We start from the raw sequence: 13273 nt of genomic DNA on the forward strand, positions 1-13273 counted from the left end.
TGATCCCAGCACTTTGGGAGGCCGAGGTGCGTGGATCGCGAGGTCAGGAGATCGAGACTATCCTGGCTAACATGGTGAAACCCCGTCTCTACTAAAAATACAAAAATTAGCCGGGCATGGTGGCATGCACCTGTAGTCTCAGCTACTCAGAAGGCCAAGGCAGGAGAATCGCTTGAACCTAGGAGGTGGAGGTTGTAGGGAGCCGAGATCACGCCACTGCACTCCAGTATGGGGGCAGAGCCAGGCTCCATCTCAAAAAACAAGACAGAAGAAAACAAACAAAACCAAAAAAACAAAAAACAGTATCTAGGCCGGGCATGGTGGCTTATGCCTGTAATTCCAGCACTTTGGGGAGGCTGAGGTGGGCGGATTGCAAAGTCAGGAGTTCAAGACCAGCCTGGCCAACATAGTGAAACCGTGTCTCTACTAAAAATACAAAAAATTAGCTGGGCATGGTGGTGGGCGCCTGTAATCCCTGTTATATGGGAGGCTGAGGCAGGAGAATCACTTGAACCTGGGAGGCGGAGGTTGCAGTGAGTGGAGATCATGCCACTGCACTGCAGCCTGGTGACAGAGCAAGACTCTGTCAAAAAAAAAAAAAAAAAGTCTCTAAAAATCCTGAAAACATATTAGATACTTCATCTGATACATACGAAAAATAGTAACTGGCAAAGAGCAGACAGATGCTCACTACATGTGTGTTGAAGGTATGAATTAAATTTTTGTTAAGTGCAAACCTCTGGGTTAACAGAATGTAGGTTCTCACAAGAAAACTCTTTAAATTATATTTAAAGATAATCATCATGACCCTACAGCCCCTTTGATGGTTTACCTGGATCTTGTTTTATCCCTAGTTCCTTTAATTGGTCCCCCCATGAAACAGTTTCCTGAACTCCCATCATCTGCTCTTGCACAGGTGCCCAGGTGTGTCTTGACCAGCACAGAGCACAATAGGAAGGTCATATGGACATATGAACACTGGACAGACAGTGTAGACTAAGACTGCTCAAGGTTTGTAGCAGCCCCACCTAACTATTAGCTCATATTGAATTTGTGGCCAACCAAAACCACAGTTCTTTTTCCCATAAACTTCTCTCAAGCTTGACTGCTCCCATCCTGTACTTGTAGAATTGATTTTCTGAACCTAAATGGAGAGCATCACATTTATCCCCATTAAATTCCATCCTGTTGGTTTGGTCTCACATTAGGGCCTGGAGAGATCATTTTGAATTTCATGTCTGTCATCTATCACATTAGTCATCCCTCCTAGCTTTGTCTCATCCAGAAATCTGAGAAGGATGCCTTTCAGGGCATTGATAAAAAGGGTGAAATGTTCAGGACCAAGGACAGAGTCAGAAACACTAACAAGACCTTTGTCTCCTCTCCCTCATTTCCACCCTGACCCCCAGTCCATTCTACCAGCAACACATTTTCCATAGCCAGCTGCTTCTCATCATCCCCACTGTAACTGCCCTAGTTCAAGTCATCTCTCATCTGTGTTATAGCAACAGCTTCCTTACTAATCTCACAGTTTCGTATTTACCCGCTTTCTGATTTGTTCTCCACACAGCAACCAGAATGAACTTTTAAAAGCAGACGTAAGGAGCCGGGCATGGTGGCTTACACCTGTAATCCCAGCACTTTGGGAGGCCAAGGCAGACAGATCACCTGAGGTCAGGAGTTCAAGACCAGCCTGAACCAACATGGAGAAACCCTGTCTCCACCAAAAATACAAAATTAGCTGGGCATGGTGGCGGGTTCCTATAGTCCCAGCTACTCAGGATGCTGAGGCAGGAGAATTGCTTGAACCTGGAAGGTGGAGGTTGCGGTGAGCTGAGATCATGCCATTGCACTCTAACCTGGGCAACAAGAGCAAAACTCCATCTCTAAAAACAAAACAAAACAAAACAAAAAAACAGACATAAGTTCTTACTACTCACTTGCCTAAAACCCTCCAATAACACCCCATTGCTCCTTAGAATAAAATTCACATTACTTACCAAACCTAAAGGTCATATATGATTGGAGATCTGCTGGCCTCTTCGTCCCATCTCATCCCATCCTCTGCTTCCTTCTTGGCTTGAGCAGCACAAGCCATCTTTCTGTTCTGCACACATACCATGTTAATTCCCTCTTCAGGGCCTTAACTATTCCTTAGATTTTCTTTTCCCAAGCCTTTGGAAGGCTGGCTTCTATCTATCACTTATTTCAGTTCAAAGGTCACTTTCTCAGAAAGGCCTTTCTGGCCTAAAGTAGCTGCTTCTTGCCTACCACAGCCTAGTCACTCTCTACCACTCCATTTCATTTTCTTCATAGCATTTATCAGTAGTTGAAACTTCCTTACTTATCTGTTACTTCCCCCTACTAGGATGTAAACTGATGGAAGTAGGGATCCTGTCTGCCCTTGTTCGGTGCCTAAGACTTCGTAAGTGCTCAATTATTATTTGTTGAATGAATGCATAATGGTGAGAATTATAGAACTGGGAGAAATCAAATACATTTGCTATGACCTAACTTGCATTAATAAAAATGGTTCTTGGTTCCATTTTTATATCACTATTATTATCTTCTTTGTTATCAATATTTTATGATGCCATCAAAGAATTAAATTGAATTACCAGCATTGAGTTAGGTCAGACAATAATTGGTAGTAGAAATGCATTGTGTGGGATAACACAGACATGCTACTTAAAAACCATGCACTATGAGAGACCTCCACATGGCTGGTGCAGAATTAACATCTCACATGCAGCTGTGTGGCTACAGGATTAGACTGTTTTCACATGAAAAGAACCACTTAAGAGAGTTGCTGCTCAATCAGGTAAAGTTCATGCCAATGTCTCTTACTCCTGCATTTATATATACTTTTGCTCAATATAACATACGAGCAAGAATAATTCTTTTTTTTTTTTTTTTTTTTTTTGAGGCGGAGTCTCGCTCTGTCGCCCGGACTGGAGTGCATGGCCAGATCTCAGCTCACTGCAAGCTCTGCCTCCCGGGTTTACGCCATTCTCCTGCCTCAGCCTTCCGCAGTGGGACTACAGGCGTCGCACCTCGCCCGGCTAGTTTTTGTATTTTTAGTAGAGACGGGTTTCACCGTGTTAGCCAGGATGGTCTCGATCTCCTGACCTCATGATCCGCCCGTCTCGGCCTCCCAAGTGCTGGGATTACAGGCTTGAGCCACCGCGCCCGGCCGAGCAAGAATAATTCTGATTTCAAAAATCTGAATTTTATTCACTTAGAATTCCATCACAATGCCAGCAGAAGACTCTATTTACAGTAGGAACTCATACTACTGACCTAGTGGTCAAAACATAAAGTGGACCATAAAAGAGGCTAGAATGGCCCATCAAGAGCCTGGTAGCTCATCAACCCCAAGCCATCGGGTCCACTCACCTGAACCTGCACTGGCACTCAGCAGTGCTGTGACCTAGTCACATGGGAGAAAGACAGGACCAAATTTCCTACTATGACAGCAGGGCATTCTGGTTTGTGTTTTGCCCTTCTCTCACCCATAAAATGAAATCTTTCCATTTGAACACATAAATTAAAATGCATTTCAGATGTAATCCCTCCCTGATCCAGCCACGTATTTGTGGAGAGAGAACCATGAGAAATAAGGAAGGGGTGGGCAAGGGCAGGAAATAGAAGAGAAGGGAAAAGGGAATCTGTTTACCACACCTCTCTTCCTCCTTCTCAAAGGAATTGTAAGGAAAAACCAGAGAAGAGTTATGTTTCTCTGCTACAGTTTCAGTTTAGCCCCATGAAAAGCATGTGGCCCGTTTGCCAGCCAAAAGCTGTAGGGGTTCTATAATCTAGAGTATTCATGGTCACAAAACAGGACAAAGTGAGGGCCTTCCGACTGCAGAGAGCTGCCCTGCTCCCTGGCATGGACAGTCCTTCTTGCAAGGGTAGTTTCAGCCCTGGTCTGGGAATGTCCCATAGTCTCTGTTTTCTTTTCTTTTTTTTTTTTTTTTGAGGCGGAGTCTTGCTGTGTTGCCCAGGCTGGAGTGCAGTGGCGCGATCTCGGCTCACTGCAAGCTCCACCTCCCAGGTTCACGCCATTCTCCTGCCTCAGCCTCCCCAGTAGCTGGGACTACAGGTGCCTGCCACCACGCCCAACTAATTTTTTGTATTTTTAGTAGAGACGGGGTTTCACCGTGTTAGCCAAGATGATCTCGATCTCCTGACCTCGCGATCTGCCCGCCTCGGCCTCCCAAAGTGCTGGGATTACAGGCGTGAACCACCGCACCCGGCCCAGTTGTAACTTTTAAGTTCTAGATTAGGAAATAGATGATCTCCTGGGTCATTCACCCACATTAACATGTATTGAGCCTCTAACGAATGGCAGGAAAGCAGTGGTGCACAAACCAGATCTACCTACTACTCTTATCACCAGAGAAGAGATATGCAATTAGAATGCTTTCCCTCACTTCAACCCTTTCAGTGGTTTTATCATTTAGCCAGACCTGAAACCCTCCTTTCTCCCCTCTCCCCAAGTCTTTGGGTTCAGTTTCTAGATGGATCAGACTCATTTAGCCTGAGCCAGGAATTATATTCTTAGTCTGGAGGTGTTAGGATGGGATTCATAGAAGAGGTAACATTGAGCTGGGCTTAAAGGATGACCTCCTGGCCGGACATGGTGGCTCACACCTGTAATCCCAGCATTTTGGGAGGCCGAGGCAGGTCAATCACTTAAGGTTAGGAGTTCGAGACCAGACTGACTAACATGGAGAAACCCCGTCTCTACTAAAAATACAAAAATTAGCCGGGCGTGGTAGCACATGCCTGTAATCCCAGCTACTTGGCAGGCTGAGGCAAAAGAATCGCTTGAACCTGGGAGGCGGAGGTTGCAGTGAGCCCAGATCATGCCACTGCACTCCAGCCTGGGTGACAGAGTGAGACTCTGTCTAAAAATAAATAAATAAATAAAGGATGACCTAAAATTCACCAGTCACAGAAGGTCCAAGGGATGGAGATGGGCAATAAAGACCAGCATTCCAGGTAGTGGCATATGGAGGTTTCTCAAAGATGGGAATGTGCAGACTGTTCCTGAGAACAAGATGTAGTCCACAGCAGAGGAAGCAGAGGGTAGATATGGAAGCCAGAAGAGATGAGGTAGCTACGGTGTCTGGGGTCAGATTGTATAAGATCTTACATCTTACACAGTCAAGCCGAGGCACTGGAATTGTGAGCAAGCGGTGGTATGATAGTTCTGTGTTATAACAATAACTCGAGAGGCAGAATAGAAGACACTGGAGGTAGAAAGACAGGCTGAGGAGAGACCAGCTGAGAGTCAATGGGAGGACAGAAGCAAACAGAATCGACCTGAACAATGGAGAGAACGGAGTTGAAAATGACTAGATGTTTCTAGGTTAGGCGAATACATGGATATGAATATAGAAAAAGGCACTGGCTCATGTGGGAGGGTGGGGGATGGAGGTCAGGATGAGTCCAAGGTCCTGTGAGATGGCTCACTGAAGGCTTCATGCTAGCAGACACTGTAGGTCATCTCATGAAGCCAGCCATGGAGGCTCCTCATTCCCCTTCTCTAGAAATGTGGAGCCCCATAGGCTGCCACTGTCACTTGGTGATGGAGGCCCCCCTCAGGGGCAGGTGTGAATGGGGAACAGTAGTGCAACCTCTCTTGGCTTGCACCCACCAGAGTGCCTAGTCCTGAAGGAAACCAGTACCAGATCTTCTCCTTTACCACTCCTACACAAACCAGACTTTGAGAGACACAAAGACATATTAGTAGGGCTGGCATAGTTTCAACTTCCTAACAGATCAGTCTCTGCACATCTGGCAGGTACATTCCCAGTTTCTCCACCCCACCTCTTTTTCTCTCCTGATTGGCTAGGCTATTATGAAAGCTAGAGAAGATTTCTTACTGTTTTTTTTTTTTTTTTTTGGTAAAATCTGACTTTTTTGGTTTGTTTGTTGATAGGCTGCTGAGTGTCTTGCCTCCAAAGGTGTCCTGGCAGGGCCTATGATGTAGAAAGTCTACTTTCCAGGATGCAGGAGTGAGTTCAGTGAATTCTCAACCTGACCCAGGACACAGGACAAGTACAAATGTGGTGCTGACTCTGTGCCTTGCATGCAGTGGCTGTTCAAATGCTTGCTGAAAGAAATCCCTTTTATAATATCTGATATTACAGCTTCAGCCTGATGTATTCAGAAAAACTCTGGGAGCCATCGGCAGCAGTACAAAACCAGAGGTGATTGCGGTGTTGTCTGTGCAGGCTGAGGAGAGTGCTAGGAGAAAGCAGCAAGGGAATATGAGCTCCAAATGGAACAGACCTCTTGCCTGATCTCAATCCTCCCAGCAAGAAAGGAGGGCGGAAACTAGAACAGCCCAGAAGTGTTTTCAGCACATTCCCCAAAAACCTGACATAAAGACTCAAACAGAAAAGAGATTAAAAGATACAAGAGAGATGTAGTATAGCACAAAGATCTTCCCAAAAGATTTGTCATTGGACTTTCTAGCTACAGTTCACTTTTATTTATTTTATTTTATTGTTTTTTTTAACATGAACTTTTCGCAACTCTTTTTTTTTTTTTTTTGAAGATAAGGTCTCGCTATGTTGCCCAGGCTGGTTTCAGACTCCTGGGCTCAAGCGATCTTCCCACCTCATCCTCCCAAGTAGCGTGCATCACTCTGCGCCTGGCTGAGGCCTTTTTAAATGAGTCTCTCTGGATCACGGATTAGTAACACATAAGAGGCCAGGCTTCCTCCTATAGCCCAGGCTAAACCTTGCCGATTCCAGCAAGCCCTTCCCGGAGGATGCTGTGTTCAACCTGGGTAACCATCCCTTTCCAGAATCCACCCACTAAGGAGCTGGGCCAATTGTATTTTTAATTCAAATTTTAGGCAGGATGGTCATGCTTCCTTGGTGGGAGACCTTTTCTTTCCAGATCTGTGGGAGGGCTCAAGTGTTTGATCTTCAGGATAGTGAGCAAGAATTTGATTTGGATTAGTTTAAATCTCATTTTCTACCCTTCCCTAGTGATAACCTCTATCTAATTCACTATAAGACGGATAACATCTGTGTTGTAATTCAATTTTTTAGAAAAGACAAGTTGTTCCCAAAATATAACTACTTACTCTTTCATTCCTAAATTCATTCACTATTTTTTAAAAAAATAATGAAACCATTTTTAAGCTCCTACTACATGTCAGACTCTGTGCCAAGCTGTGGTGATTCAAAGATGAATAAGCTATGGTCCCTGACCCTTGAAGAGATATCAGATAAACCCATAATATATCAGAGTAGTTCTTTGCGGCACATATTAACTTCTGTGACCATAGCCTCCAAATTCTCTAACAGTGCAGTATTCTGGAAAGAGCGCACACCCCTTATGCCCGTTCTACTGCATCCAGCACAAGGCTGGGTAGAAAGCAAGGTTCTCTGCAGCAGCATACCCTGGAAGTTTCAACACAGTCACTGCACTATGACTGTGGCCTTACTTGGCCTGCCAGCGCCTGTCAGTGCTTACCTTTTGGCAGGTAGAGTTTAACAGGAAGCAAGAGCCCTGCTACCAAATGACAGAAGAACACAATCTGAGGGTTGATGACCTTTGTATTAATTTAAACATCTCAACCTTTCTCAACCAGGACAGGCATATACCTCCACTCGTGAACCTGAATTTGGCTGCCACAATTTGCATGCATAATGTACTGAAAAGCCTTCTTTATAATGTTTACTTCTCTGTTTCTTCCTAATGAAATCACTGAAGGGCAAATTTGATTTTCAAATCAGTTTTAAAACATCTGCCTTCTAAAAAAGTAAGAGTAAAGAGATAAGGCTTTTAGATTACAGGCAAGGGCTAATTATTTTAACTGATACCACTGTGTCCATGCTAAAAATACAAATGTGGAGACATTTTTAATGCATACCCAACATCTAATGGATGTTAATATTTCATTAGGAAAAGGCTTCCAGTCACGAGGTATGTACCTTGTGATTTTAGAAGGAAAAGACTAACTTCCTGACCCTTCTTTAAATATCAACTCATCTGACCTTGTGATTCAGCACCTCTATTTGTTGTTCTATATGACTCTATTTCTTTCAAATATATAACTATGTCTGTCACAGCCTTCATCTCCAGGAAGCTCAAGGTGTTTAATATATTTCAGTTTGTTATTTTGTTTTCTCACTTTCTGCAAAGAATATCTGAGGGTGTAGGCTTTGCTCTGGAGGTGGAGCTATCACCCTGCAGCTGCTTGGGCCCAGGTATGTGACAGTTAGTGACAGTTTCCAAGGGCTAAGGAAGTGGGGAGAAGCAGTTACAGGGGTTGGTTCGACCCCATATGGAAGAGCTGAATGCTCACACATATATTTTATATATATAGCATTCATGCCTGTGGGTGTCTGTACATCTGTCAAGGCAACACACATTAGAAGAAACTTTAGAAGTAAGTCCATTATATTTTATGTCTTACATAACTATTATATACTTTTACTGATAAAATAACAATAAATGGTATTGTTTTAATAAAAACAGCCCTTGGAGCCCAGCACCAACCTTGTTTTAGGAATGACATCTTACAGACGTGGAGACAGAGGCACAGAGGGAGTAAACGCCTTGCCCGAGGATGCTCGGCTAATCGGCGGTAGAACCATGGCTAAGAGCCAGGCCTCCTGATTTTCAGCCCAGGGATTTTTATTTTGCCTTTTTTACTTCACTCATGTACAGATGCTGCTGCCATATTTCACACTTTTCTTGCTGGTGGCAAGATACTAGTAAAGAGTCCAAGAACATAATCCCTAGTATAAAGGCTAAGATTGAAATAATTTTACATTAAACACAAACAGTTCCAATATAGATTTTCACTTTCATACATGCACACTTCATTCCAGCGATTAGCCTGTACTTCTCCTGGGGACAGGCTCGGAGTCCTCCACCAGTTAAGTTCTAGTACGTAGTGGGTGCACAGTAATTGCTAAACCACAGGGGGTTTGCAGCCCCTGTTCCACAGCAAGCCTGCACTTTACACTCTGACAGTCACCACGGGCTCTTTAATTTTGTGGTCAGGCAGATTTTTGCCTGCCACAGTACTGAACTCATAGTAGGCACTTGATAAAAATGGGTTGAAGGAGTGAAGAAAGGTCTGCATATGCTTCCTGCAGGTAGATACTACATTTTCTTATCAGTAAAATGGGTGTCTTGAGAGAAGGTAATCAATATTGGAGGGTCAGAGCAAGGGCTAAAGAAAAGCCAAGGGGGTGGTCACATTTCCCAGACCCAATCTTTCAGAACAAACCCTCAGGACTGATGTGCAAACAAAGCTACAAAGAGAGAAATGATTCTGAAACCTGAGCTGGTGACGAGGGCTCAGGTTTTGCTGCAAACTCCATTTGGCTCCCAGTACCACTGGCTGAAGTTTAACAAGTGAGATCACCACAGTTCAGTTCAAGGTTTAACATAGGGAGGGGTCAGTGACAAAGATGAGCTTGACGTGTTCATCTTAGCAGCTCATGGCCCCAGATGTAGGGTGCACACCAGATACAAGAGGTCACAGGAGACCAACAGAAATCAGGTAAAGGAATGACACAATAACAGAGATACGTGTAACTGACACTTCCTATTTTCACTGAAATGTCTGCTTCACTCAAAGGTTTTCACATGTGAGTATTCAGCTGACCCTTGGATCTTCCTTTTTTGTGCCAGGGATCTCTCTGGCATTCTGTGAAGCCTATGAATCCCTTCTCAGAAGGTTTTCAAATGTATAAAATAGAACACACAAAGAAACCAATGTTACTGAAGTACAGTTGTGTCCACAGTCCCCTTGGGCATAGTGACAATGAAAGACCCCTGGCCCGAGGTAGAAAGGGTTGGCTTTATCAGCTGGGAAAACAGGGCTGCATATGGGACAGAACATCAGTCAGGAAACTGAGCCTCTGGATCTCTTTACAGCCAGAACTCTTATTTTTTCAAGAAAACATAAATTAGATGTTCTTATGTAGGAAAGGAATGCCTCAAATAAAAAAGGCAACAGCTTTTTTTTTTTTTTTTGAGACGGTGTCTTGCTCTGTCACCCAGGCTGGAGTGCAGTGGCCGGATCTCAGCTCACTGCAAGCTCCGCCTCCCGGGTTTACGCCATTCTCCTGCCTCAGCCTATGGCAACAGCTTTAACACTACTTTTCTATACCCTCTTTTAGGTACTTTTCTCCTCTTCATCCCTTTTTCCAAATACAATAGACACCAGGAAATAGCAACATTAGTATAGATTTTAGGTCCTCTCTGAAAATACAATTCTCAGTTCTCCAGCACTCCCATTTCCCACTTTACCTTTCATTTGCAGTAAAATTAACAAATCATATGACCTAGACATTTCTAAAGACTACTGGTCTGTGACATCATTTCAAACCATCCCCTAAACCTGAAATCCAAATAGCCAACATCCTAACAGAGGCTAAAGAATAAAGCACAAATCCAGTGTAGGGGAAACCACTTCTGTTTTGAAGGAACGACTCTCATTTGGATTATGACAGTTAGCCAACACACATAGGTCTGTAATGGGGGATATCTCCATATAAAATTCTGAAGTAAAAGGGTCACAAGAGCTATCAATCCTAATTTAATTCAGCCAATCTAAGTAAATCCCAAAGAACATGCTGGGCTAGAAATGAAATCCCAGTAAACAACTGGAAAATGTGGGCACAGTAATACGAGGACTCCAGAGATTTCTGTAGCAAATGGATTGTTCTAATGACATTTGATTAAAAATCTGCTTCCACCTGGGTCAGTGCATTTCATGTGCAGAGTGGATTCAGTTCTGCACGCAGAATAAACATTTCAATGGAAGGCACAGTGGGAGGAAGAAAACAATAGCTCCCCAAACCCACAGTCATTGAATGGTGTGTCCAGGTTCAGATCTGGGAAACAAAGAACTGTGAGATGAGAGATGGCTGTGCCAAATGGACAGGATGCATTTTCCCTGAGCATCACTGCACAAGGGGCCCAGGGGAAGCCTGGTCTCAGGCCAAACACACACTTCTCCTACACCTCACTGCTCAGTAGTTGAACTCTATAAAGGTGCAACTCGCTTGCTTTTTAGTTCTGTCTTCATAAATTGCACACTTGTCTGTGATTTGGACAAATTTTGAAGCAGACACGGAAAGCAAACAATCATTCAACCTCAGTTTGCTTTGTAGGTGACACTTAGGAAGAGTCAGCGTATTGGAGAGTCTTTTTGAAGTGTATGTTGTTTTCAAATCAGACTACAGGCAAGTAGTCTATCTTTTCTTTTCTTCCTAACTTCACACAGAGTTCCACATACAGAGGGGATCTATCATTCTGATCAACAAATCCAACTTTTTGTGCCAAAAGGGCAAAATAATTTCTCAAATGTAAGGTCAGTTCAAACAACTCCTGCAACTTAGCTGCCACCATTCACAAATATCCTGGTTTTAGCAAGTCAGAGGCACCGAAGTACCAGGAAGGCCACCTGTGTGGAGGTAAACGGCAGTTCCCAGTGATCACGGAAGGACTAGGGCTCCCATCACCATGATTCATAAAATCACGTGATATCACAAAATCAACAATTTCTGGTCTTGCTTAAGCCATCTGACAGGAGTAAATGGTTACCAAGATGCCTACAGAAACTAATGAGTGAATAGATAATGCCAGCTATATCTCAGAAAGAAGAAAAGATAATCTGATGAAAAAACAATCTTAATTCCTTACAAAAAAGTGCCGAATCTTATGGTGTTCCAAGTGTCAAGAAAAAATAAACAGATGACTTTAAACAGAGGTGGGGAGGGTTACAATGTAAAGCATTTGTCTGTTTCCTTTTCAATGGTATTTTCCAATGTTAAAAAAAAAAAAATCAGCCAGATATGGTAGCTCATGCCTATAATCCCAGCACTTTGGGAGGCTGAGGCAAGAGGACTGCTTGAGGCCAGGAGTTCGAGACCAATCTGGGCAATAAAGAGACTCCCTGTCTCTATTTTTAAAAAAATTAGAAATATTAGTTGAGCATGGTGGCATGTGCCTATAGTCCCAGCTACTTGGGAGATGGAAGCAGGAGGATTGCCTGAGGCTAGGAGTTGGAAGCCTAGGTGACAGAGCAGGACTTTGTCTCTTATAAAACAAAACAAAACAAAATCAGCAAGCCCCTCATTCAATCTTTTTTTAACAAAAAATTTGAAGACACTGATTCTGTGCCAAATATGAGTGACTAATGGCCTGCGATACAACCCTCAGGAGGTCCTGAGAACAAGTGCTCAAGGTGGTCAGTTGGGGCACAGCCTAGTTTTATACATTTCAGGGAGACATGAGACATCAATCAAATGCATGTAAGATTTACATTGGTTCCATCTGGAAGGGCAGGGCAACTCAAGGACAGGTGCTTCCAGGTCATTAAAAATTTTCTGATTGGAAATTGGTTGAGAGTTATTATCAACAGAAAGGAATGTATGCTTCGCGGAGACCAAGGTTTTATCATGCAGGTGAAGCTTCCAAGTAGTAGGCTTCAGAGAGAATAGACTGTAAATGTTTCTTATCAGACTTGAGATTTGTGTTGATGTTAATGCTGGTCTCCTTTTCCTGAATTCTAAAAGGGAAGAGGGTATAATGAGACATGTACGATCCCCACTTCCATCATGGTCTGAACAAGTTTTTCAGGCTAACTTTCTAATGCCCTTGGCTGAGAGGAGGGGTCCATTCGTATGGTTACTCCATTCAATCTTAACAGAGTGGGACTTAGGAGAAGAGTACAGAACATAAAAGGCCCTCTTCCTCTCTCAGGGAAGGACACCAAGTCATCTAGGGCGAGTTCACTTTACACTTCAGATGTAATCTCTTGGCCAGGAGTGGTAGCTCACACCCGTAATCCCTGTAATCCCAGCACTTTGGGAGGCCGAGGTGGACAGATCATGAGGTCAAAAGATCGAGACCATCCTGATCAACATGGTGAAACCCTGTGTCTACTAAAAATACAAAAATTAGCTGGGTGTGGTGGCACACGTCTGCAGTCCCAGCTACTCGGGAGGCTGAGGCAGGAGAACTGCTTGAACCCGGGACGTGAAGGTTGCAGTGAGCCGAGATTGTGCCACTGCATTGTAGCCTGGTGACAGAGCGAGATTCCATCTCAAAAAAAAAAAAAAAAAGACATAATCTCTTATAGGAAATGTAAAACAATAACTTGAGATGTGGCAGTTTTATCACCCAAGCTATTGGGCTAAGTTTCAAGATACCAAACCCTCGAGTAAAAGCACAGCTAGGAGACAGCTAAAAGGAGCTTAAGACTCTATATAGTCATTTTATT

General features: G+C 43.6%; 1 protein-coding gene across 1 annotated transcript in view; it reads right to left on the reverse strand.

The window, feature by feature from the left end:
• BTBD9 (BTB domain containing 9) overlaps positions 1 to 13273 on the reverse strand; it is a 500126-nt gene that overhangs the window by 60842 nt on the left and 426011 nt on the right. The window lies entirely within an intron of this gene.

This window comes from Trachypithecus francoisi, unplaced genomic scaffold (assembly GCF_009764315.1).
Source record: "Trachypithecus francoisi isolate TF-2019V2 unplaced genomic scaffold, Tfra_2.0 Lachesis_group10, whole genome shotgun sequence".
NCBI lineage: Eukaryota > Metazoa > Chordata > Mammalia > Primates > Cercopithecidae > Trachypithecus > Trachypithecus francoisi.